This window comes from Hesperophylax consimilis, chromosome 8 (assembly GCF_061612785.1).
Source record: "Hesperophylax consimilis isolate HC1 chromosome 8, BYU_Hcon_1.0, whole genome shotgun sequence".
Taxonomy (NCBI): domain Eukaryota; kingdom Metazoa; phylum Arthropoda; class Insecta; order Trichoptera; family Limnephilidae; genus Hesperophylax; species Hesperophylax consimilis.
Genome location: NC_142843.1, coordinates 37,063,084 through 37,086,832, shown reverse-complemented (window position 1 = coordinate 37,086,832; position 23,749 = coordinate 37,063,084). Strand labels below are relative to the sequence as shown.

Here is a 23,749-nt window from a genome sequence, read left to right as displayed (position 1 = left end):
TCGTTGCTTTAAATGGCTTTAGCCGTGTTTGGTGACCAGATCTGAACAGCCACGTACTTGCCCACCACCCTTCTTTACATGTCCTTCCACTCCCAATACCAGACGGTTCGGAGCAGATAAGACTCTTGTGGTATTCACATTATTATTTATATTATTTAATGTTGAGGAGGCCTGTTTTGAGTGGTGTATTAGTTTCTAATATATAATCTATCCTATTTTCTAGTGTGTACACATCCCATGAAACTATTTATTTCATTTTTAGACTTGTTAGTTGCGAAACTTCCAAGGGTCAGCTGAAATTTTTACTTTGGTGCCGTTGGTCAAGTGAAGATCTTCAAACAAAGATTAAGTGTCGATAAAGAAGAGAAGTGCTGTGGAAACGGGAAATCTGAAAATGTAATATATTTATTTACTTTAAAAATTATCTTTTCGTTTTTTAGGGATTCTGTTACAATAGTTTCTATCCCATCTACATCAATAATAATGATTGGATTATTTGTATGGCACCGTAATTCGATTTTTAAAACTTTTATTATTAATTTTTGAAAAATCACTTCAATGTTCCTACTATCAGAGTTTGCCCCTTTACTTAACAAATTTTTTTAAGCAAATTTGTTGAACACGTGGCTGCGATGAGATAAATTCCTAACGAACATTTAAGGCGATCTTTATAACGAATTGGTATACATTATGAATACAAAAAAATATGCTTTAGATAAATTGAAGGTTTTCCTATCGTTTCGCTTAGTAGAATACAAATAATAAAATAAAATACTCTGTAAAAAATATAAATGTAAACTAATTTTTTTTTCAACAGAAATTTATGAACGCATAAAGGAAACAACTTCAAAAAATACAGCTAAGATTATCTGTGACAGTTTCATTTGATTAACTTTTTGGCTTTCTTATAAAATTATTTACAAAATAAATAAAAAAAAACAGTTTTGTGCTTGAAATCGAACGTTTCTAGACTCCATTTGTCAAGCGATTTTAATGCCTATTACCTGCAATATAAGGATTACCAAGAATATACGCATTTTTGGCTTGTAGCTTCCTCGTAAGTCGATTGGTTTTACTGGGCCTGAAATATGCATACGTACGAGTATTTCGAACCAGACATTCAAGTGATGTACAATATGCTCCGGTTTGTGAAAAACCTGCCCACAGCTATCGGTGTTTTGTTGGAAAACTATTTTAAAATATGTAATCTACTTATTGTTAATACTGACATTGAAGTTAATAAAATGAAAGCAGACTCAGTCTCAGACCAGTTCGTGTTGGCGTCACTCACTATGAGGTCCAATTTATTTTCATACCCAAAGTGATTATTTATTTATAATACGTACGTTTTATCGTTTTAATTTCATAAAATTGCGAACAAAATAGTCTTTAGGTTTTTTAAAGAACTTATAAATATATCAACTATTTTAGAAATTAAATTAAATAGCACCTTTCCTCTTGTCATGCAATGTTGTGCTAGAACCATTGAGTCTATGGCTAGAACATCTGTTCTACCATGTGGTATCTCGAACAAGCCGTAAATCAAATAGCGTAGTCAGCTTACAAGATGTTTTGTCTAATCCTAATTTATTTATCTTATTCAATTAATGCTTTTATGTTATCTACCTACTATGTTTTTTTTCACCTTTTTTTATTTGTCATTGTTCTTATTTATCATGTAATATTGCAGACTAGAATTTTCTGTGGATAGTTAGTCCTTGTGGAATAAAATTTAAATATATAATACGTTGACCGGTCAGTGGTCAGTGGTTGATTTGGCATCGCGTCTGAGACCCACCCAGGTGTAGTGTTTTCAATGCCCCAAGCAACATTTTCCGGTGATGGCAGTAGGAGATTTCCAAATATTGTGAGGTTATTCGTGACCTGGGAAATTTGTCTTTCTTAAAAAAAAAATTATATGTCTTTTAAAATTGTTTTCCAGAAGCTAAAATGGCAGACAACAACGGCAGCAAGACGAATGAAACACAGCAGCCCGAGAAGCATCAGGTAGTTGAGAAGGTCGTGCAGGTGAAGAAAGTGTCCCCAGTCCACAACTTCATCGAGGCACCAGTCCAGCCGTGTCCAGAAGGATACGAGATGGACGCAGCGGGAGAACTGAGGCCAAAGTTTTAGATTAGATACAGGGTGTATCGGCATGTACCCGACAAACTTTAACCAGCTATTCCTTAGCATATTTGGAGTAAAAAATCTTATGTGCACTTTGCTGTCCGGTAAGGTTTTTTTTAATAAAAAAATTATTATTCATATTTTCACCACATGTCAACACTGTTTTATCCTTTGTCAAAGTTTGAAAACCCATCTGGCAATATTTTATTCGAATTCCGTTGAATAATGTACGTGCGTACCTATAGTGGCGCGCTTTTACAATCACAACGAAATGGCACGGCACCATTCGTCTCATTTTTAACTATTATTATTTAGTGTGTGCGAAAGAGCGAAGACGCTTTTTGACATACTTTCTTATAACAGCTGTTGAACACGAAAAGCAATGCCAATTACAGTGATGGAGTGTGGAAATTTTTTTTTTTTTTGTTTTTAATTGAAAAAAAAATGCCACCGGACAGCAAAGTGCCAATAACATTTTTTACTCCAAATGTGCTAAGGAATAGCTGGTTAAAGTTTGTCGGGTTAGTGCCCATACCACCTGTATATCTCACTTCCCAACTGAATCCACTTTTTGTGATAAAATCTACATTGAAATTATACAAAACAGTGGACATTTTGACCTGCCAAGAGCAACTGCCGGAGAGCAACCTATCTGTAATCTTTAAGCAAAGCTGTAAAGGTCATCTTTCGACTAAATGGAAATGTAATCTAAAATATAAATATACAAAATATTACTATATTTTTATTTTATTGCAAATAAATAACACATTAAGAATCTATCTTTTATTTTAATATTTTAAGTTATACTGTTGTACATTTATTTTTTATGTTAATACCGCACAGGAGTCCCAACTGCTCCCAAGTGTCTGGAGCCAGTGATACTATGGCATCCCCAATTAGAGTATGTTGAAAGGCTGAATGTAGAGGGGAGGGAAAGGAAATGGGGTAGAGGAAGGTGGGGGAGTGCCAGGTTATTCAGATCTAATCACCAAACACGGCTAAAGCCATTTCAAGTAACGTTTCAATCCTGAATGGTGGTCTTACACCAGGGCGATACTGAGAGTATCTTTCACTCTGGAACGTGCCGCAAGTAAACTATATATTATTTTAAATGAATCAATTGTGAAATTACACAAATTCATCAAACAAAAATTACTTTCGCAGGCAGGGATTTGAAACCGCGACCTTCGGATTGCTAGTCCAGAAACTAATGTAGGCATGCTCTGATAACATAAACGAATGTGTGTACCTACTTGTATTATAAATATTCTTAACTAGTAGGTACATAAAGAAATCAGAAGTCATATTTTAATTGCTGTTAGTCGGATGCCAATCTACTATTTGATTAAGCTGATAAGAACTTCGATATAAAGCGATAACTTTAATAAGATAAGAACTTTGATATAACTATAAATACACGAGCTCCTGGAGCTCAACTTATGGAGTAGTAGAATAATAATATGTAATAAAATTATGTAATAAAAAAAATATATATATACACGGTGTCCGGAAACTCGTAGTACAAGCGGGAAACTGGAGAATCTACACCACATGGGGAACCCAAAAAAACATAAAGTTTTTTGATTTGAGCATTTTCAAAAAAAAAAAAAAACCAAAAAAAATATTTTTCGGCTATTTTAGGGTTAAAGTTTTTTCTGGTGTTTAGGGTTGAATAACAGATGTTTTAACCCTGCAGAGCAGAAATATTTTATGATTACACCGGGTTAAATGAAGGGTGATTTCAAAATAATGCTTCAAATCCGAGTTTCTTCATTTGTTTTACTTTCAAATAGTTTTAATTAGTTGGGTACTTTGATCTTCAGTAATAATTTATAAGAATTTGATTAAAAAAAAAAAAATAAAAAAAAAAATCAACTTCAAACTCGATTTACTCGATAACGAAAGCTCAAATAAAAAAAAATATACTACAAAATCGACTCCAAATGTGATGTAGATTCACCAGTTTCCCGCTTGTACTACGAGTTTCCGGACACCCTGTATATCAAAGCGATAACTACGATGGCTAAATAATAAAATAATAGAACCTGTTAATTAATATGAAAATTAATTTAAAAGATAATATTTAATTAGTCAATTAACGTCAATAGTCTTTTTTTTGTTAAACTTCTGATTTTATGTCCGGGTTAAATCTTCCCCACAGGAAAAACTAAACACTTCCACACACTTTTCCACAAATGATCATCTAGTCAATCAACATTATGCAAGTGCATTATATAAGCAAAATAAATACAAAACAATACAAGAACAACACGTCAACTCACCAGAGATCAAATGGGAAAATAATTCACCGACTCCAGATATTTTCGGTAACCGGATAAATCATCACAATGATAATTCATCACATCTTTAAAAAGTTTTATAAAGTCATGGAAAGTGATGAAACAAATACTTTATTAACTAGGTTAAGTAGATTAGGTTAGGTTAGGTTAGGTTAGATTAGGTTTAATTTTTTTTTCATTGTTTCTAATGACTTTATATCACTTTTTAAAAGTGTGTTGAATTGTCAATTGTCACTGTGTTGAGTTATCATGGAACCATATTTTCATATCAGAGGGTTCGGCTCGGTAGAATTCCTAACAGGGCCTATAAATCCTACTGATCCCCCAGCATAAATATTTAAAAAATCTTTCGTTATCCTACATGTATTCAAAATGACCGACTTTTGCATCTTTATATATAAATTTTTTGATAGATCTAATACGCCTAAATTTTTAATGAGAGAGCTAGGTATAATGCCAGTAGCCGAAAGAAAAAATGGTAATATTTTTATAGTTTGAGAATGCCAAATTCTTTTTATTTCATTTCCTAGATCTGTGTATTTTCTTAATTTTTCAGAATTTTTAACAGATTTTTGAATATTATAGGAATTTGGAATAGCGACATCAATGATATAAGTTATTTTTTTTAATTTTGTCATGTAAAACTATATCGGGTCTATTATGACTAATCGTTCGGTCTGTTAGTATAGTTTTATCATGATATATTTTATGAAATTCGTTTTCTAAAAATGAATTTTGTTCGTATTCATAATATGGTATTATATTACGGCAGTCAATCAAGTCATGTTTAATTACCAAACTTTGGTGAATTATTTTTAAAACTTGATTGTGCCTAAATGTATACTCGGACGGTGCTAATATAGAACATCCCGATATGAAATGTTCTATAGTTTCCGGAAAAGCCAAACATTTTCTACATAAATCATCAATTTGATTTGTATCTTTGATTATATGCTTTCTATAATTTTTAGTATTAATGACTCTATTCTGAATGGCAACCATAAATCCTTCTATTTCTGCGCTCAACTCTCCAATACTCAACCTTTTTTTTATGAAAATTTGTCAACATACGTTTGGTTGAGATAATTGAAGTGTTTTGCGTGTAAAATTTTATTTGACCAGGAATCTAATAATTCCTGGTTGGGATTTATAAAAATGTTGGCTTTCTCACCGTATAAATTTAAAAGTGTAATATTTCTATCTGCCTTGCAAATTATTTTGTGCATTTCTGAGCTACGAGCTTTCCTATGGAAAAAAGTTCTTAGCATTTCTACCTGATTATGTTTCAAAGAAGTTAATTTGACTATACCTCTACCTCCTAAATTTCTAGGTAAATTAATTCGTTCTATAGCTGAATTTGAATGATGGCAATTAAATTTTGTTAGCGTAGTTCTAATTAATCTTTCTAAGTTATCTAAATCTGTATTGGACCATTCAATTATTTATTTATTTAAACGCCATAAAATGGCTTTAACAATAGAGTGATTACAGAACGAGTAATGTGTACACAAAAATATTGTTGCAAGTGATACAGTTTTTAATAGAAGTGTAGTTAAACAATACAAAATTAAAAGAAATATCTACCAATATAGAAATAGTTGAATGAATACTAGGTTTTTATAAAACCTGACATAAATCGAGGTATTAGGTGTTTATGATAATGAATAGTAATTAATATAAAGTATATTCTATTAAAGCCTAGAATGTTATAATGACAGAGAATATTTTATTTGAACAGAATATTAATATGTATAAAAAATTGACTTTTTCACATGTATAATAGAGTAATTAGTAGTGAGTTTATTGTTGCCTTTAAAATTATGCCAAATGAGTACGTTAATAAAGGTATTGCTTAAGTATTTATTGCTTTTACTAAATTTTTAGCAGATAGATTGCATTTTGAAATTTTCCTAATCCTAGTTTGAAATTTAATCCTAATATCATTTTTAATACAAGTATGGTCAAATCTATTTGATTGTAGGTATCCTAAATACTTAAACCTCATCCCTTTTCATACTAGTAATTTGGAAATTTCTAAATATACTCTCGTCCCCATCTACAATTAGCCTTTCTCTATATGGATCGTTCTACATTTATCTAAACCAAAAGTCATTTTGATATCATCTGAAAAGTTTTTAACTACCTCGATCTTTTTCTCTAAATTTTGTTCAGAATTCGAAAATAATTTTATATTATCCATAAATAATAAATGCGAAATTGTACTACTCTCCCTTGTATTACCCTTAACCTTTATTCCAAACTTGCTTTTAATTAAAATTTTAGATAGAGGATTCAATGCTAAGCAAAACCAAAGAGGACTCAATGAGTCTCCTTGAAAAATCCCTCTTTTAATTGAAATGCCCGGCATTACTATTTTCTTACTTTTTAAATTGATACGTAAATTGGTATTCCAAAAGGATATAATATTTTCCAAAAAGCTAATAATAATGGGGTTATATATATTTAATACTTTGATCATCCACGAGTGCGTGACACTATCGAAAGCCTTTTGGTAGTCTATATAGCAAGTATGTAAATTACGTTTTCGCGTTTGAATCTGTTTTAGAATTACAGAATCAAACGCGTATAACAATAATATTCAACTAGCAGTTAAAAACCTGCTCCGCGGGTTTTTGCTGCTAGGCCCTGCGGGCGGCACTTAGTTGGGCTGCGCCCAGTTTGAGTGATACTAACAACAGTTACATTTAATAGATAGATATTTGGTCATTCACAGATAGAGGGTGAGTATATTTTGTTAAAACACGGAACAGGAAGGAGTTAACGAATAATAACATGCTCTATAAATGAAATTTTACGTATTTGTGATGGATTATTTCGAATGAAACACTATTATTGACTACATGTCTACAACTGATATTAACTGTTATGGTACCTAATGTAATTTGCTCATAGGAGACTTGCAGTGCTTAAATATGTGTTAAAACCGTCAATGTCTATAAGTTGAATCAATATCGTATAGTTTGTCACAACAATTAAAGATAGTTATAAAAAACTTGACTGAAATAATAGATAATTACATATTGATTTATTGTACCCGTATTTAAGGATAAAAGGAGGGTAATTGTGCGATGAGATTAGCAGTTGGTTTAATTTTACTCCAACTGGTGGTAATTCTTTACCTAAGACTGTTAATGTATCTAATAAAGTTAGACTATATATACACCTTCATCAGGAGATTAAAAATCTATATATAAAGGTAGATTATTACAATATAGCGCCCCCGAGGTGATATCTAACAAAAGCGGCGCCATTTGTCCAATTAATAAATAAATATAATGTTTACATTTATTATGTACGTATGCATTGATATACAACGGAAATAGATAAAATAATGTTATCCGATTAAACTTTATTTTATTAAAAAAACAAATAACTTTTTTAACATCACTTTATTATATACAACCAATACATGTTTCATGAACGAAGTATACACCGAAGTCAAAAATTAAATATAGATTATAATTGTAAAAAAGAAGTGGAAGGAGGGGGGAGGGGTAAGAGTAGGCTGGGTTTATAAGAATTAGGAATTACAATATGAAAGACCAGTTAAGTGCGAAAATATTTAAAAGAGAGTTTATAAAAAAAATTCTTGTTAATTATATCTGCTTTTATAAACATGTTCTCTTATTTTTAAAATTTCTAAATTATTTTTTTGCGATGCTTTATATCCTGTGTGAAGTATTTTAAGACCTGAAAAAAATAGCATATAACCATAAAACAATATATTCATAAGACAAATAACATTTAATAACGGTTATTCTAATAAATTGATAGTTGAAATACTAAATAAAAAAAAAACATATTCTCTTCAAACGGTATTTTTACCCTATTTCTTAAGATATAAATAAACAATGGCGTAGAATTCTGTTTGTGGATAACGATACTTCTAAAATATAAAATATAAAAACATTCCTGGTACTATTCAACCGGCGTTTTACACTAATAACAAAATGAAGAAATATATTCTTAATAATAAAGATGGCGAAAATCAAACAAAAAAATCAGGAGTTTATAAACTCAATTGGGATGATTGTAATTTCTTTTACAAAGGTAGAACCAATAGAAACTTTGAAGTCAGAACTAAAAAACATCTTAGGGCTCTAAATGGAAATAGTGAATCTGAGTTTGCAAATCATCTTTTGAATCACACTTTCGATAAAAATTCAGGTCTAAAAATACTTCACTCAGGATTAAAGCATCGCAAATGAATAATTTTGAAATTTTAGAAATTAAAAAGCATGTCAATATAAAATCAGATATAATTAATAAGCAAAAAAAAAAAAAAAATAATAGTGAAAAATGCCATTGCAAAGTTTAAATAAACTTCCAGCAGAAATCTTTTTATTAAACGCTTGATGGTCGAGTAATTTCGCATATTTAAATATTCGCGCCAGCCATTTGGTTCGTTCTTACACCGCCAGAGGAGCGCTCTGTCGGCCATCTATTGACGCGGTGCGTATCGGCCATATTGAATGAACGCGTGCTATTTTCGCCAAACGTCAAACATAATAACGTAATTGTGGATAATTTTCACTGTAATGTAATTAATCCAATGGATTATGAACTTTTTAAAACATATTTTCTTCGATATTATCCAAAAATTATATGAGCAGAAACGATATTTTTGAAGAAATATCGTACTACATGTGGCGATTCTATTTCAGTATGAAATCGTGTCTTAATTTTTAATGTCTTATTTTTTTGTATCCGGTCGCCTGCAAACCGAAATGAACCTTAAGGTTGCTTAAAATTGAGGGGCAGAGTGGTATTTTTTGCCTGCAGACCCCCTATGCAGAATTTAAGAGAATCACACAATTTCAATTTGACCAATCAGAGGGCCTACATCGTCCAGACGCTTGGACAATAATACTATCAGATACCCAGAGTTGCTAAATAAAATTCAATTCAATGTAACTCTGCGTTCAACACGGTTTTCTGTCTTGTTCAGGGTAGATCAATGCAAAACGAACTCTAAGCAGAATTCTTGCCTAAACAGACTATGCAATAATTATAGTAGCGTATTATCCAAGGTGGATATTTTCAGTTGCGAACTTACCAAATACAAGAGGCCCATAAAACAATATTTCTTTGATGGTTTATAAATAATATTATGTCTCTATTGTTTATATTTCTATTATGATTTGATTTATATCTACAAACTCTCTCCATGGCTCTCTACAGTAGAGGTAAAGTCACAAGGAGGAAATCCATAATTGGTTTTATTTTGGCTATATAATACTTTTAATCAAGGAGTGCGCAAGTAAATATAATTTCGTTTTTTAAGCCCGTCAGTGTGGTATACACTTTCAGTATAACCCTGGTTAAACCACAATTCGGGCTTTACTTCCCCACCATCCTCTTTTCTATCTCCTTCCACTCCCACTACCAGCCGGTTGGGAGCAGATAAGACTTTTGTGGTATTCACATTAGTTTTTCTAATATTTAAAGTTGAGGAGGCCTGTTTCGAGGTACGTTTAATATTGTGTCTAATGTAGTATCTATACTATTTTCTAGTGTGAACACATTCCGTGAAACGTTTTCCTGCTATAAACACTATTAAGTATTTTATTTTGTAGACGTTTAGAAGAGTCTGTTAGTTGTCTGCGAAACTTCCAAAGATCAGCTGCGGTTTTTACTTTGGTGCGGTTGATAAAGCGAAGTGAAGACTAAAGTGCTGATAGAGTAGAGAAGTGGTGTCGAAACGGGACATCTAAAAATGTAATGTATTTATTTACTTTATTTTTTTTTTTAGTTTTTTAGGGATTCTTTTAGTGTCTCTCCTATCTACATCAATAATAATGATTGGATTATTTATATAGCGCCATTTTCGTAGGATAATCACCGGAAGGACGTTTCATAACTTAATTTATTTAACCTAAAACCTATAAAACTTACAGCTAATACTATTTCTAGTGACTGATAACTAAGATTAATAACTAGTGACTAGATACATCACTTTAAAGTTATTTAAGGCGTAACAGTATTCAAATAAAGGGGGCTTGCTCGATGCTCACATTTTACTTGATTCCGACGAATTGGTATCTGTAATATTTATTTTTCAAACGGATACTTACGGATATTAAGTTATTTATATTTAAAATTAACAAATTTTGCAAATCATCATTAAAATATTTTCTGTAAAACGGTTTGAATAATTTATGAAACGTTTTTTGATGAAACGATTTGGATCTGGATCTGGATCTACTCATATTTTGTTCTGCAACCCTTAATCTTTGATCTACTTTTTTTACATCATATCATAATTAAAACTTTTATTTGGGGGGGGGCGGCTTTTGTCGTCTTTTCCTCGTGCAGCTCGAAGGTGTGGAAGTTGGAATTTATATCCTGTAGAAATTTTGTTGCCATTCGGAAGCTGGAGGAGTCGGAGGTATGGACTACCACGCCCGTGAGGATGGCTTTCTTCGGCGTTCTCCAGCTTCTTCCTGAGGGTATTCCAGTTTTGTTGGGCGGGATTTTGGTAGGCCGTCGGGCGGGAGTCAGGGTGGAGTTAGTGGCTGGATCGTCTGCTCCGTCTGTGAGGACTGTGTCGGAGTTTGTCGTTGAGGAAGGTGGGGTCAGGGACTGGAAACGGTTGGCGGTAGCGAGGGGCTGAGGAGGCGTGGTTTTTTGGTCTTGACGGTATTGTTCGGGGTGCTCCAGAGTGGTGGGAAGTCTGTAGTGGTTGTGTCAGAATTGAGGATATCTTCTGCTGCTTTAAGGGTTTTGGCTTGACCTGTGACGGCGATGTCATTTGCGTAAGCAAATTTTCTGCCTTCTGCTGGCATAGGATGCCCAAATACCTCATCAATTGAGAGCAAGATAATTCCCCAGCGCTTTAACTAATGGATTATCCGTATTAAAGTTAAAATCGTGACGTGAGTTGGTATGCGTGCTCCTGTATTGTAGGTATATCTTCTCGTTCGTGTAACTGTGGTGAGGTTTGTGTATCGTGGTGTGTTATAGGCGATTTTGATGCATTTGTTTTGTGATACTTGAAGTTTGTTATATGTTGTGTGAGCTGTGTTACTCTATACCGATAAAGCGTACGTGAGCGCTGGGCGAATTTGGCTTAGGTACAGATGTATTTTATTTCTTGTTGCTAGCGAGCTCTTTCACTTTAAAACCAGTTTTGCCTAGTAGTAGAATCATTTGTCGATTCAGATTAATAATTCAATTCTTCTCTGCAATTGACTTAGCTTCACTTCATTTTTTGCCACGCTCCCAGACTGATTACGTGACAAATTGTGTCTGGGCCCTTATCGTGAATACAGTATCTGTACGCACACTCCTAGACGTCTCGTTTATGTTATTTATTTATTTTACGCCTATTAAGACTTTTACATACATATTTAACAATATTTAAGAAATTGTACTCGTAAATAGTGCAGGAAATGACTGTTTAAAACACATATACAAACAAAAATAACGTTGAATTTGATCCACACAGTAAGTAGGTAAAAAAAATAAAAATAAAAAATCCAAAATATTTTTTTTCTTTCAGCCGACAAAATACTGTTAACGTGAAAAATACTGTAATACTGTCAATTCAAATAGCTTTATCAAAATATTCCCCTACTTGAGGAAAAAAAACTTTAAGGTTAAACGCAACGCTCGTTGTATTCTACGTGTTCACAGATGGCGTTAATTAATTAATTTTGTTTAAATACGCTTTTGCAAGGTATTGCTTTACAATATTAAGACAAATCATTTGTTTGCGCCCGTATATACGCAATATGAATATGAATCAATAGTTTTGTTCGTTTAAAGACTTAATTCTTTCGAGAAAGGCACACAAATACACTATTTTACCGATGATTCAATCCAATATTGTATTTGTATGCCTTTCTCGATAGAATTGAGTTTTTATATGGACAAAACTATTTATTCATATTCATATTGCGTATATGAGGGCGCAAACAAATAATTTGTCTTAATACTATAAAGCAATACCTTGCAAAAGCGTATTTAAACAAAATTAAATAATTAACGCCATCTGTGAACACGTAGAATACAACGAGCGTTGCGTTTAACCTTAATCAGGTATGCTTATATGAATCCTATAATTTCTATACCCACTATATCCGATTTTTTGACAAAATGATCTGAGTATGACATCTTGTTCACATTTTTGCGAGCAACAAGAGGAGCCTAAAATTGAGTTTCAAAACCCTCCTTATCGCGACCAAAAACCATGTTAAAACTGCGAGTGAGAAACCAAATCCGCTATATCATACAGAAAGTTACTATCAAAACCCGCTATATCGGATTCAACGAATAACAAGCAGTTATTTTGCCAAAATACAATATGGCCGCCGCTCTGACGCCACGCTCGTGTGTCAAAATGATCTACACGTGAGTTTCTAAACCCGCCATGTCGGCTCAGTTGACTTTCAAAATCACGAAGTGAGTATCAAAATCCGCTTTATCCATTTTATTTATCGAAATTACTTAATTATTGCTAGACATATATAGAAAAATAAATGCTTTTCGAAATTTTATTACTCCAATTCATTATATAAAAAATTGTAATGCAATTATTTATGTACGCTAGAGATGTGACAGTTTTTTGCGGTTTTCTCCAAATCAATGAAAGTTGATATAGCGGGTATAGAAATTACACGACTCATATATTGAAATTGATGTACTAAATATATCAACCACATCGGAGTATTTGTTTCCTAGCTGTTGAATCCGTCGCATAGGAGTGTAATATTGGGACATTTATCACTTAGAAGATTAGATTACCCAGAACTAATAACAACAATAGATGAACAAAGCCATTCTAAACAATGTGACGATAACGAGAGAGACGCGAATAATTCATATTGAAAAAAATAGGGATGGACATTACTGATTTAATTTATTGGCCGACTTCGATTTTTTGTAAATATTTCTACCCCGCCGATGGTGACGAAAATATCTTCCCCTACCAACAGATCACGAAAATCATGATTTCTCATCCCTCAACCTCTGGATACAATGACTTATGAAAATGAATTTCTAATTCAAATGACGCGGCGACTTGGAAAAGTAACAGAACTAATTATAAAATTTTGAAATGTTTCGGTTAATCGAAAAAAAAATCGGAGTGTCAATAATTACTGAAGAAAATGATGATTCTATAAAAATCTAAGTTTATATTTTTGGGGTGCCGTAAGTTTATATGCCGGAGAGTTCGCCCTAAGGGGGGTTTAATTCAGGTGGGGGGCGTATATAAGGGGATGATTATGGAGTTCAAATCCCCCCCTTTCTTCCTTGCTGAACCCAAACTATCTACGCATGAAAGATCGTAAGGATTGTTGTTCGCAATTTTAGGGACAGGGCACTTACTAATAACCGGGCATACTATATAGGAGGTCTGTAACTGCCACTGAGAACTTTAAAATACAACCCTGGAAGTGAAATTAGAAATAGGAACTACACTAAAATGTGCAAAAATAAATACATTGAATTTTTCCATCACTAGTTTAGTATCGACGATAGGATATGAAAACGAATTCAAAGCAAATATTTACACAGGTGATAATTTGTTATTTTGATAAGGAACAATTTCCAGAGGTTGTCAATCTAGTTATTAGAATAATATAAAACAGACTATATCTGTCAAACGAACGAGTGTTGAAAAGCAAAACCTTTATGTCACACTTACAAGCATTATAACTTATAATAAATACGAAAAGCTTTAGATATTTTGCAATAGAAAAATATAAAGCAGGTTGAAGCGTTTCAAACTCTATTACATAAATCTAGATAACGAAGGGCCCGTTCCCACTTCCGTTTTCAAAACGGAGACCCTAGCGGCTGTAGTGGATGTATGGAGCTCTTCACACTTGTCCGACACGATTTTAAAACGGATCGCCAGCGCAGCGCGTCCGTTTTAAAATCGTGTCGGAACTCGCTCTCTCATAGTTTTGTATGGAGCTGTTCAACTGTTCACACTTGTCGCCTAGCCGTTCCGGCAGAGTAGTAGTAGTCCCGCCCGTTGCTGATATACTCTCATAATACGCACATTTAATTCAAAAGAAACGTATTTGCATTTCTCATGTTCTGAAAAACTGCGTCTTAAGATTATTTGACGAATATTAGAATATTTTTACAAAAATCAAACAACTGCAATACACAAAAGTTTTTTGTTATTATGGGACTTTTTATATTTTAAAAAATAAAAATAAAAAATACTTTTAAAATTTACATATCTGACAATAACCCTGAAATTACATAAATGGTCATTTTACACAACAAAGTTCCTTTTCATTTTAACTCAGTAGCGCGATTATCGTACATGTGATTCTTTTGAATTACTTGAGCGAATATGGGCTTGGCCTATTTATATCGCTCATCAAACATTCCCATCGATAATTTATGACGAGCACTAAGGTGAAATAGGACTAGTCCACAAATACTATGAGAGTATAGCGCTCTTGTGAGAATAGTTTTAAACGTAGTTTCTTGTTTATTTATTTATTTGGAAAAGTTGACAGCAAATCTGTAATTATATAATGATACAATAATAATATTATTAATTATGCCAATTATGAACTTTCCACTGATGAATAGTTAATGGTGTTACAATGGTGTACAATGGCATAGAGATGTTCTCTTAAATTAATTTCTTGTTTAGTTAGGAAATATTAAAAATATTAAAATAAAGGAGGGTGGGGGGGAGGAGGGGGAAATATAGGATAAGGATTAAGAGGCAAAGGACGGGAATATATAGGAATTGAACTAGTTTGAGTTTTGTTGATTATTGAGTTTTTGTTTTATGTCGCGTAAAGTCGAGTTAAATATGTCAATATGGTTATAATTTAAGTTAAAAAAGTGTGTGGATCTGTAGTTAAGTGTGATCTTGTGTTAAGCTGTCAAGCATTATAGTTCTCCGACGATACTCATACAACGGTTTAGATCGTATTTCTCACAGTAAGGGAGATCCATCAATTTCTATGAGACCTATTTGAGCTATTCCCAAAAGCAAACAAATTAGCCTGACTGGTTAAAATCCACAAATTCATTTAAAAAAATTCATAAAATTGTTAAAAAAAATAATTTTATTTGAGCAGATAATTTATTTCACTAATATAATTTTCATAAATATCTCAAACATAATTTGAACATAACGAGTAACGGTAATTCCTTCAACACCCACAGGAACTGCTTCGTTGTGGGTGCATTGACTGTTAATGTACTCCTGTAATCGGAGGACCGTGGTCTAGAGGTTTCACGAATCCGGAGGTTTTAATCCTGTAATCGGAGGACCGTGGTCTAGAGGTTTTACGAATCCGGAGGTTTTAATCCTGTAATCGGAGGACCGTGGTCTAGAGGTTTCACGAATCCGGAGGTTTTAATTCTGTAATCGGAGGACCGTGGTCTAGAGGTTTCACGAATCCGGAGGTTTTAATCCTGTAATCGGAGGACCGTGGTCTAGAGGTTTCACGAATCCGGAGGTTTTAATCCTGTAATCGGAGGACCGTGGTCTAGAGGTTTCACGAATCCGGAGGTTTTAATCCTGGAGTGCGTAAGTAATTTTAATTTCGTTGTTTAAACCCGTCATACTTATCACCCTGTAGTATCACCCTGGTTAAACCACAAATCAGAATCGAATCGTTGCTTTCAATGGCTTTAGCCGTGTTTGGTGACCAGATCTGAATAGCCACGTGCTTTCCCATCATCCTCCTTTCCATGTCCTTCCACTCCCACTACCAGACGGTTCGGAGCAGATAAGACTCTTGTGGTATTCCCATTATTTTTTCTAATATTTAATGTTGAGGAGGCCTGTTTTGAGGGGTGTATTAGTTTCTAATACATAATCTATACTATTTTCTAGTGTGTACACATCACATGAAACCTTTTCCGGCTGTAAGCATCTACTGAGTATTTATTTCATTTTGTAGACGTTTAGAAGTGTCTGTTAGTTGTCTGCGAAACTTCCAAAGGTCAGCTGCGATTTTTACTTTGGTGCGGTTGGTCAAGCGAAGTGAAGATTAAAGTGCTGATAAAGTACAGAAGTGCTGTGGAAACGGGACATCTAAAAATGTAATGTATTTATTTAGTTTAAAATTATTTTTTTGTTTTTTTAGGGATTCTGTTACAATGAGTTTCTATCCCATCTACAACAATAATAATGTTCGGATTTTTATTATTAATTTTTGAAAAATCACTTCAATGTTCCTACTATCAGAGTTTGCCCCTTTACCTACCAAATTTTTTTAAGCATAGTTGTTGATCATGTGGCTGCGATGAGATAAATTCCTAACGAACATTTTAGGCGAAGCTTAATGCCAAATCACTAGGTTGATTCAGATTTATAACGAATTGGTGTACATTATGATTCCTATCGTTTCGCTTGAGTAGAATACAAATAGTAAAATAAATTACTCCATAAAAAATATAAATGTAAACTACTAAAAAAATTTTTTTTCAATAGTAATGTATGAACGCATAAAGAAAACAACTTTAAAAAATAGCTAAGATTATCTGTGACAGTTTCAATTGATTAACTTTTTTGCTTTCTTATAAAATTATTTACAAAATAAATTAAAAAAAACAGTTTTGTGCTTGAAATCGAACGTTTCTAGACTGCGTTTGTCAAGCGATTTTAATGTATATTACCTTCAATATAAGGATTACCAAGAATATACACATTTTTGGCTTGTAGCTTCCTCGTCGATTGGTTTTACTGGGCCTGAAATATGTATACGTACGAGTATTTCGAACCAGACATTTAAGTGATGTACAATATGCTCCGGTTTGTGAAAAGCCTGTCCACAGCTGTCGGTGTTTTATTGGAAAACTATTTTAAAATATGTTATCTACTTATTGTTAATAGTGACATTGAAGTTAATAAAATGAAAGCAGACTCAGACTCAGACCAGTTCGTGTTGGCGTCACTCACTATGAGATTCAATTTCATTCCATCAACAAAATGATTATTTATTTAATTATTGAAGACAATATTAGCGATTTCTAAACGAAAATCTTAAACAAAAAAATCAGAAAATGATACGGTCACATCACATCAGATTTTCGTTTAGAAATCGCTAATATTGTCTTCAATAATTAAATATTACAATTTGAGGTTTTACTCAATAAATTTATTCCGAAAAATAAATATTCATTCTAGACTTGCAGAAAAGTCAATAGATGTCGCACATTAAAAAAAAAAAGAAGATAGGTTTATCTAAAAAGACGCTGTCTAGATTGCATTTGGTTCGGGTTGAATCTTGCGATCATACATAAAGATAGTTGCCAATAAAAATGTGCGGTGAAAAAATGAAGACAATGTTGGTAGTTCTTATTCGAATTATGATACAGTTAAAAGTGACCGAGGGGGTTAGGGTCCCATTAGCTCAGTGGTAGAGCGGTGTCCCGGCAAGACAAGGGTCCTGGGTTCGAGTCCTAGATGTGACCGTATCCTTTTCTGATTTTTCTGTTTCAGATTTTCGTGTAGAAATCGCTAATATTGTCTTCAATAATTAAATATTTCAATTTGAGGTTTTACTGAATAAAGTTATTCCGAAAAATAAATGATTATTTATTAATAATATGTACGTTTTATTACATTTATTTATTTGTTTTTTCATTGTAAGACTGATTAATTATCCGACTACATACAAAATTTCCTATTTTAAAATTCTTAACATTTGGAACAAAATAGTCTTAAGGTTTTTTTTAAAGAACTGATAAATATATCTACTATTTTAGAAATTTAATTAAATAGCACCATTCCACTTGTCATGCTATGACGTGCTAGAACATCTGTTCTACCGTGTGGTATCTCGAACAAGAGGGAATCAAATAGCGTAGTTGGCTTACAAGATGTTTTGTCTCAGTCTAATTTATTTATCTTATTTATTTATTTAACGCCCAGAGGGCTTTTACATGTAGGTGGTACAATTTTAATGACAGTTTTGAAACATGAGAAATAAATAATAAAAACAAAATTATATTAAAAATAATATATGAAAGAAACAAAATTAAAAATAACAAAAACATAAATTAAAAAATACAGCGATTTAACTGGTTTACAAAAATATAACTTAAATTTAGGAATAGTATTGAAATAAGTCTTTTACGTAATCCACAAAATTCGCATAAAAGTTAATATTAAATAAATCGACATCACCTAAGTATTGGTTTCCCATAGTGTGAAACCGTTGTATTGGAGATTTCGCAATGTAATTGCGCTTATGTGTGTTGCAGTGGAATAGTGTATTTTGTCGTGTTGTTATTGTAGGTATTCGTAAGTTTATGAGTAGCAGAAGTTCGCAACAGTCGAATTTAGAGTTTAGAATCTTGAATAAAAAAGTTAAGTCGTTTATTTTACGCCTGTCTTCCAATGTGTGTATTTTTAGAGTATTTAATAAGAAATGATATTGTAAGTCTTCTAGTGGGATATTTAATTTAAAATTTATAAAACGTAGTTTTTTTTTTGTATTCGCTCAATGTTATTAATGTGAATTTTGTAAGAGGGAGACCAAACTACTGAGTTGTATTCAATTATGCTTCTAACTAGAGATATGTTTAACAGTTTAATGGCTTGTATGGAGCTTGTAGTTGTTCTTAATAAGAAGCCTAGTGTTTTCATGCCTTTGTTTACAATTTGGTGGATATGATTGGCGAAAATTAGTTATTCATTAAAAATACAATAATCTTATTCAATTAATGCTTTTATGTTATCATTAGGTACCTACCTGGTATGTTTTTTTTTCACCTTATTTTTTTTTGTCATTGTTCTTATTTATCATGTAATATTGCAGACTAGGATTGGCTTTGGATAGTGAGTCCTTGTGGATTAAAACTTAAATAAATAATACGTTGACCGGTCAGTGGCTGAGTTGGCATCCCGTCAGGGACCCATCCAGGGGTAGTGTGTTCAATTCATCGGCTGACTAAGTCCTTCATCATGACACAAGCAATATTTTCCGCTTACTGTTATGGGAGTAGGAGATTTCCAAATATTGTGAGGTTATTCGTGACTTGGGAATTTTCGTCTTTAATAATAAGCCTTTTAAAATTGTTTTCCAGAAGCTAAAATGGCAGACAACAACGGCAGCAAGACGAATGAAACACAGCAGCCCAGGGAGCAGCAGGTGGAGGTGGTTGAGGAGGTCGTGCAGGTCAAGAAAGTGACTCCAGTCCACAACTTCATCATGGCGCCAGTCCAGGCGTGTCCAGAAGGATACGGGAGGGACGCATCGGGAGAGCTGAGGCCAGAGTTTTAGATTAGATGTATCTCACTTACCAACTGAATCCACTTTTTGTGATAAAATCTACATTGAAATTAAAAAAAAACAGTGAAAATTTTGACCTGCCTCCCTACGGAGAGCAACCTATATGTAATATTTAAGCAAAGTTGTAAAGGCCATCTTTCGAATAAATGGAAATGTAATTTAAAATATGAATATAAATATATTATTTTTTTTTTTATTTTATCGAAAAATAAATAACACATTAAGAATCTAACTAACTAACTAACTAACCATCACGCCGTTTCCCCGCAGGGGTAGGCAGAGAGGACGGACCGCCAAACAACTCAGTCTTGGCACACATTCCTTGCCTCATTCACATTCATACATCGTCTCATACATACTCTTCTATTGTTCTGACTCTTGACATGGCCCGACTCAAGTATCTGATTCACTTGGTCGTGCCATGTCTTCCTCGGGCGTCCCCGACTTCTGCTACCATTCACATTTGCATCGTATATTCTCCTTACACTCCTTTCTTCGCTCATTCACTCTACGTGCTCAAACCATCTAAGCGTCCCTTTCTTGATCTTACTCATTACGGTTACATCAGCCTTGCACTCTTTGCGGATATCCACATTCCTCACACGATCATACATGGTTTTACCACACATACGCCTCAGGGATCTCATTTCAACAGCATTCAATCTACTTTCATCCTTTCTTTGCCAGTTCCATGCCTCACTTCCATACATCAGGGTAGGTACCAGCACTCCATTGTGGACTGCTAACTTCGCTTCTTTGGACAATTTTTTGTTAGCGCCAACTGCGTTCAGTCCTCCATTAATGGAGTTACCTGCATTTACTCTTCTTTCAATATCTCTGTCAGCCTTCCCATCTCTCGTAAACATGCTTCCTAAATACACAAATTCATCCACCTGCTCCAAGTATTCCTCATTCACAGCTACATTGCACACTGTTTTCGTACTTTCTCTTTCAAACACCATTACTTTAGACTTACTTACATTCATCATTAACTCATTCTTCATGCATACTTCGTTCATCCTAGACACGAGAGACTGCAGATCATCCATACTATTAGCAATCAGCACCGCATCATCAGCGTACAACAGGCAACATACTTTCAGATTACTCAAATTCGCGCCCAATCCCACCTCTTTCAATTCTTGCATACAATTATCCATGTATAGATTGAATAACCACGGTGACATTACGCAGCCTTGTTTAACACCTTTTGAGATATCAAACCCGTAAAACCACCGTTCACCCTAACACATGCAACGCTTCCCTCATATAGAGACGCAATTGCCTGAGTCAGATTCGCATTCACTCCATATTTGGACAACACCTTCCATAGCTTTTTCCCGTCGACTCGGTCGTATGCTTTTTGTAGATCTACAAATGCACAGAAAAGTTTCTGGTTTTTTGCCAGAAACTTCTCGGTGAGCATACGCAATGAGAAGATCTGGTCCATGCACCCCCTTCCACTCATAAAAGCACCTTGCACATCCCATATTTTATCCTTTGTTTCCTTTCTTACCCTTTCAATCAAAATTCTACCATACAGCTTGCCAACTGAACTTAGCAGGCTAATAGCCCTATGTTTCCCACATTCCATACGTGACCCTTTACCTTTGTATAATCGCACGATCACTGCCCTTCTCCAATCTAAAGGCGTGTATCCTTCCTTTAAACATTGGTTAAAAAGATTGCACAACCATGTGAGAATTATACGGCTACCTCCTTTAAAATATTCAGCAGCAATATTGTCGAAACCGACAGCCTTACCAATCTTCATACACTTAATTGATCTTTCTATCTCATCCATGCTAATTTCGGTAACATTCAGTCCATCATCATTCATATCTGATTCGCCGCTAGAATCACTGTCACTCACTTCGCTTTCAAAGACTTCCTCGAAATACTTCATCCATCTCTCTTTTATTTTTTCCTCATTCGTCAACATTTTTCCATCTTTCGATTTTATCACTTTCATGCTTCCGGTTTCAGGGCCACACCGGGACCTTTTGACTTCCTTCCAAAATAACTTAATGTTTTCTTGGAAATGGTTTGTCATTTTCATTCCTTCTTCCTCTTCCAGGCGTTTCTTTCGTTCTTTCACTCCAACTCTTACTTTTTTCTTACATTCCTTATATAATTCTTTCGCTCGATCCTTCTCTTCGCTGGAAGCACTGCCAGCCGCAATCAGACATAACCATGCTTTCTTCTTCTCTGAGACCAGTGCTTTAATTTCATAATCCTACCATGCATCACCTTTCTTCCTACCTTGCGTACTTATTCCACAAACCTTTTATGTGGTTCCATGTTTCGTCTATGCTTAGACCGTCCATTTTCTTCTCATTCAATCTCATCTCTGCACAATTCACATACTTACTTCTCTCATTATCGTTTTGTAGTTTCCTTTTATTTTAATAGTTTTACCGTTTTGCATTTATTTTTTATGTCAATAGCGCACAGGAGTCCCAACTGCTCCCAAGCGTCTGGAGCCAATGAGAATATGGCATCCCCAATTGGGGTATGTTGAAAGGCTGAATGTAGTGGGGAGGGACATGAAATGAGAAAGAGGAAGGTGGGGAGTGCCTGGTTGTTCAGATCTAATCACCAAACACGGCTAAAGCCATTTCAAGTAACGTTTCAATTATGAATGGTGTTCTTACACCAGGGCGATACTGAGAGTCTCTTCCAATCTGAAACGTGCCGCAAGTAAACTATATATTATTTTTAATTGATATTATTAAATCACACAAATTCATCAAATTCATCGGGTTCACTAGCAAATTTTTATTTTTTTTATTTGTGTTATTTCAAAATGTATTAATTAAAAATAAAATGAAGTATATTTGCGGCACTTCCAGAATGGTTAATACTTTCAGTTTCGCCCTGCTGAAAGACCAGCATTAATAATTGAAGGCTCTAGCCGTGTTCGGTGACCAGATATGAATAACCAGGAGCTTCGTCACCTTCCTCTACCCCATCCCCTTCCCATCCCCACTACCTCTCACGACTTACCCGGTCATCGTCAAGTAACGTTCGTTGCAGTCCATGGCATTGAGGAGTTCAATCTCTTCACGAGAGAGGTTGAAGTCGAATACATCAAAGTTTTGCTGTAGTCTCTCCTTCCTCACTGATTTGGGAATGACAGAGAATCCTTGGTCAATCTGATAAATAAAGATTATTGAGGGGTGAGTATCCAAATGAGAGCGCATGTGTTGGTCAGATCCGCCACCTTCCGTCAATCTTCAGTCACCTTGACAGCTGACAGCCGCGCGACAACGGCAGCTCCCTAAAGTATCTGAGGAGTGGGGGTAATTTCATTTTCAAATATCGCTCAGCTAGCATATCAGGGCATAACATCTAGACAATGCCCATGCGTAAACATATTATCTTTCTAGTGTAAGACGACTGTATGGGATTGTATGGCGAGCGATATGGTGGTATTAAATAGGGTGACATTACAAAAATGCCATCCAAAATAATAATTTCGTTGACTGTGCGTCCTGCGTAACCCTGGTTCAATGATCGAAAATTTGCTTTGAATGAGTAATTTTCAAAATTAGAAATGAAAATTTTAAGAATTCAGACAAGCGATAAAGTAGGTACCTACCTATAACATAATATTTTAATGTTATAGGTAGTGTAATGGAGTGTCTTTTTATATGTAGGATGAATGTGTAGGACAGTCAGCCAACTAATATCCATTCTATTAAGCTCTCAAAATCTCTATGTTGGTAGAAACCTAATTGCTAGCTGACCTCGCTTCTGAACTGGAGGGGCGAACCCATATACCAGAGACATCTCTAAGATGACTCCATAAACTTAGAGATACTGGCATTAGAGCCATCTATTATACGTAGCTCGAACTATCACAGTAATAAAACGTACCGTATTAGAATCTGCCCAACAGATTTAGGGTACTTTTCAGACATACATAGGCGACCGATGTGGTCGTATTATATTGTTGGGAAGTAAGAGCGTTACAGATGCACTCATACAGGGCAGTGCATAGAGCTTGCTTGGAAGTCCGCAAGATGGCAGCTAGTAGCCAGTAGTCGCCAGGACCAGTTAGAATGCTCCCAG

At 34.2% G+C, this 23,749-nt stretch overlaps 1 long non-coding RNA gene across 2 annotated transcripts; it reads left to right on the top strand.

Annotated features, from left to right (window-relative positions):
- The first annotated feature begins 9,981 nt into the window (after positions 1-9,981).
- Positions 9,982-19,856, top strand: LOC149421991 (uncharacterized). 2 transcript variants are annotated; one of them, XR_016302521.1, is made up of 2 exons: positions 9,982-10,166; positions 19,470-19,856. It is a non-coding gene; the product is annotated as an uncharacterized LOC149421991 (long non-coding RNA). The 2 variants fall into 2 exon arrangements; XR_016302520.1 differs by lacking the exon at positions 9,982-10,166 and adding an exon at positions 16,297-16,478.
- The last annotated feature ends 3,893 nt before the right edge of the window (positions 19,857-23,749 follow it).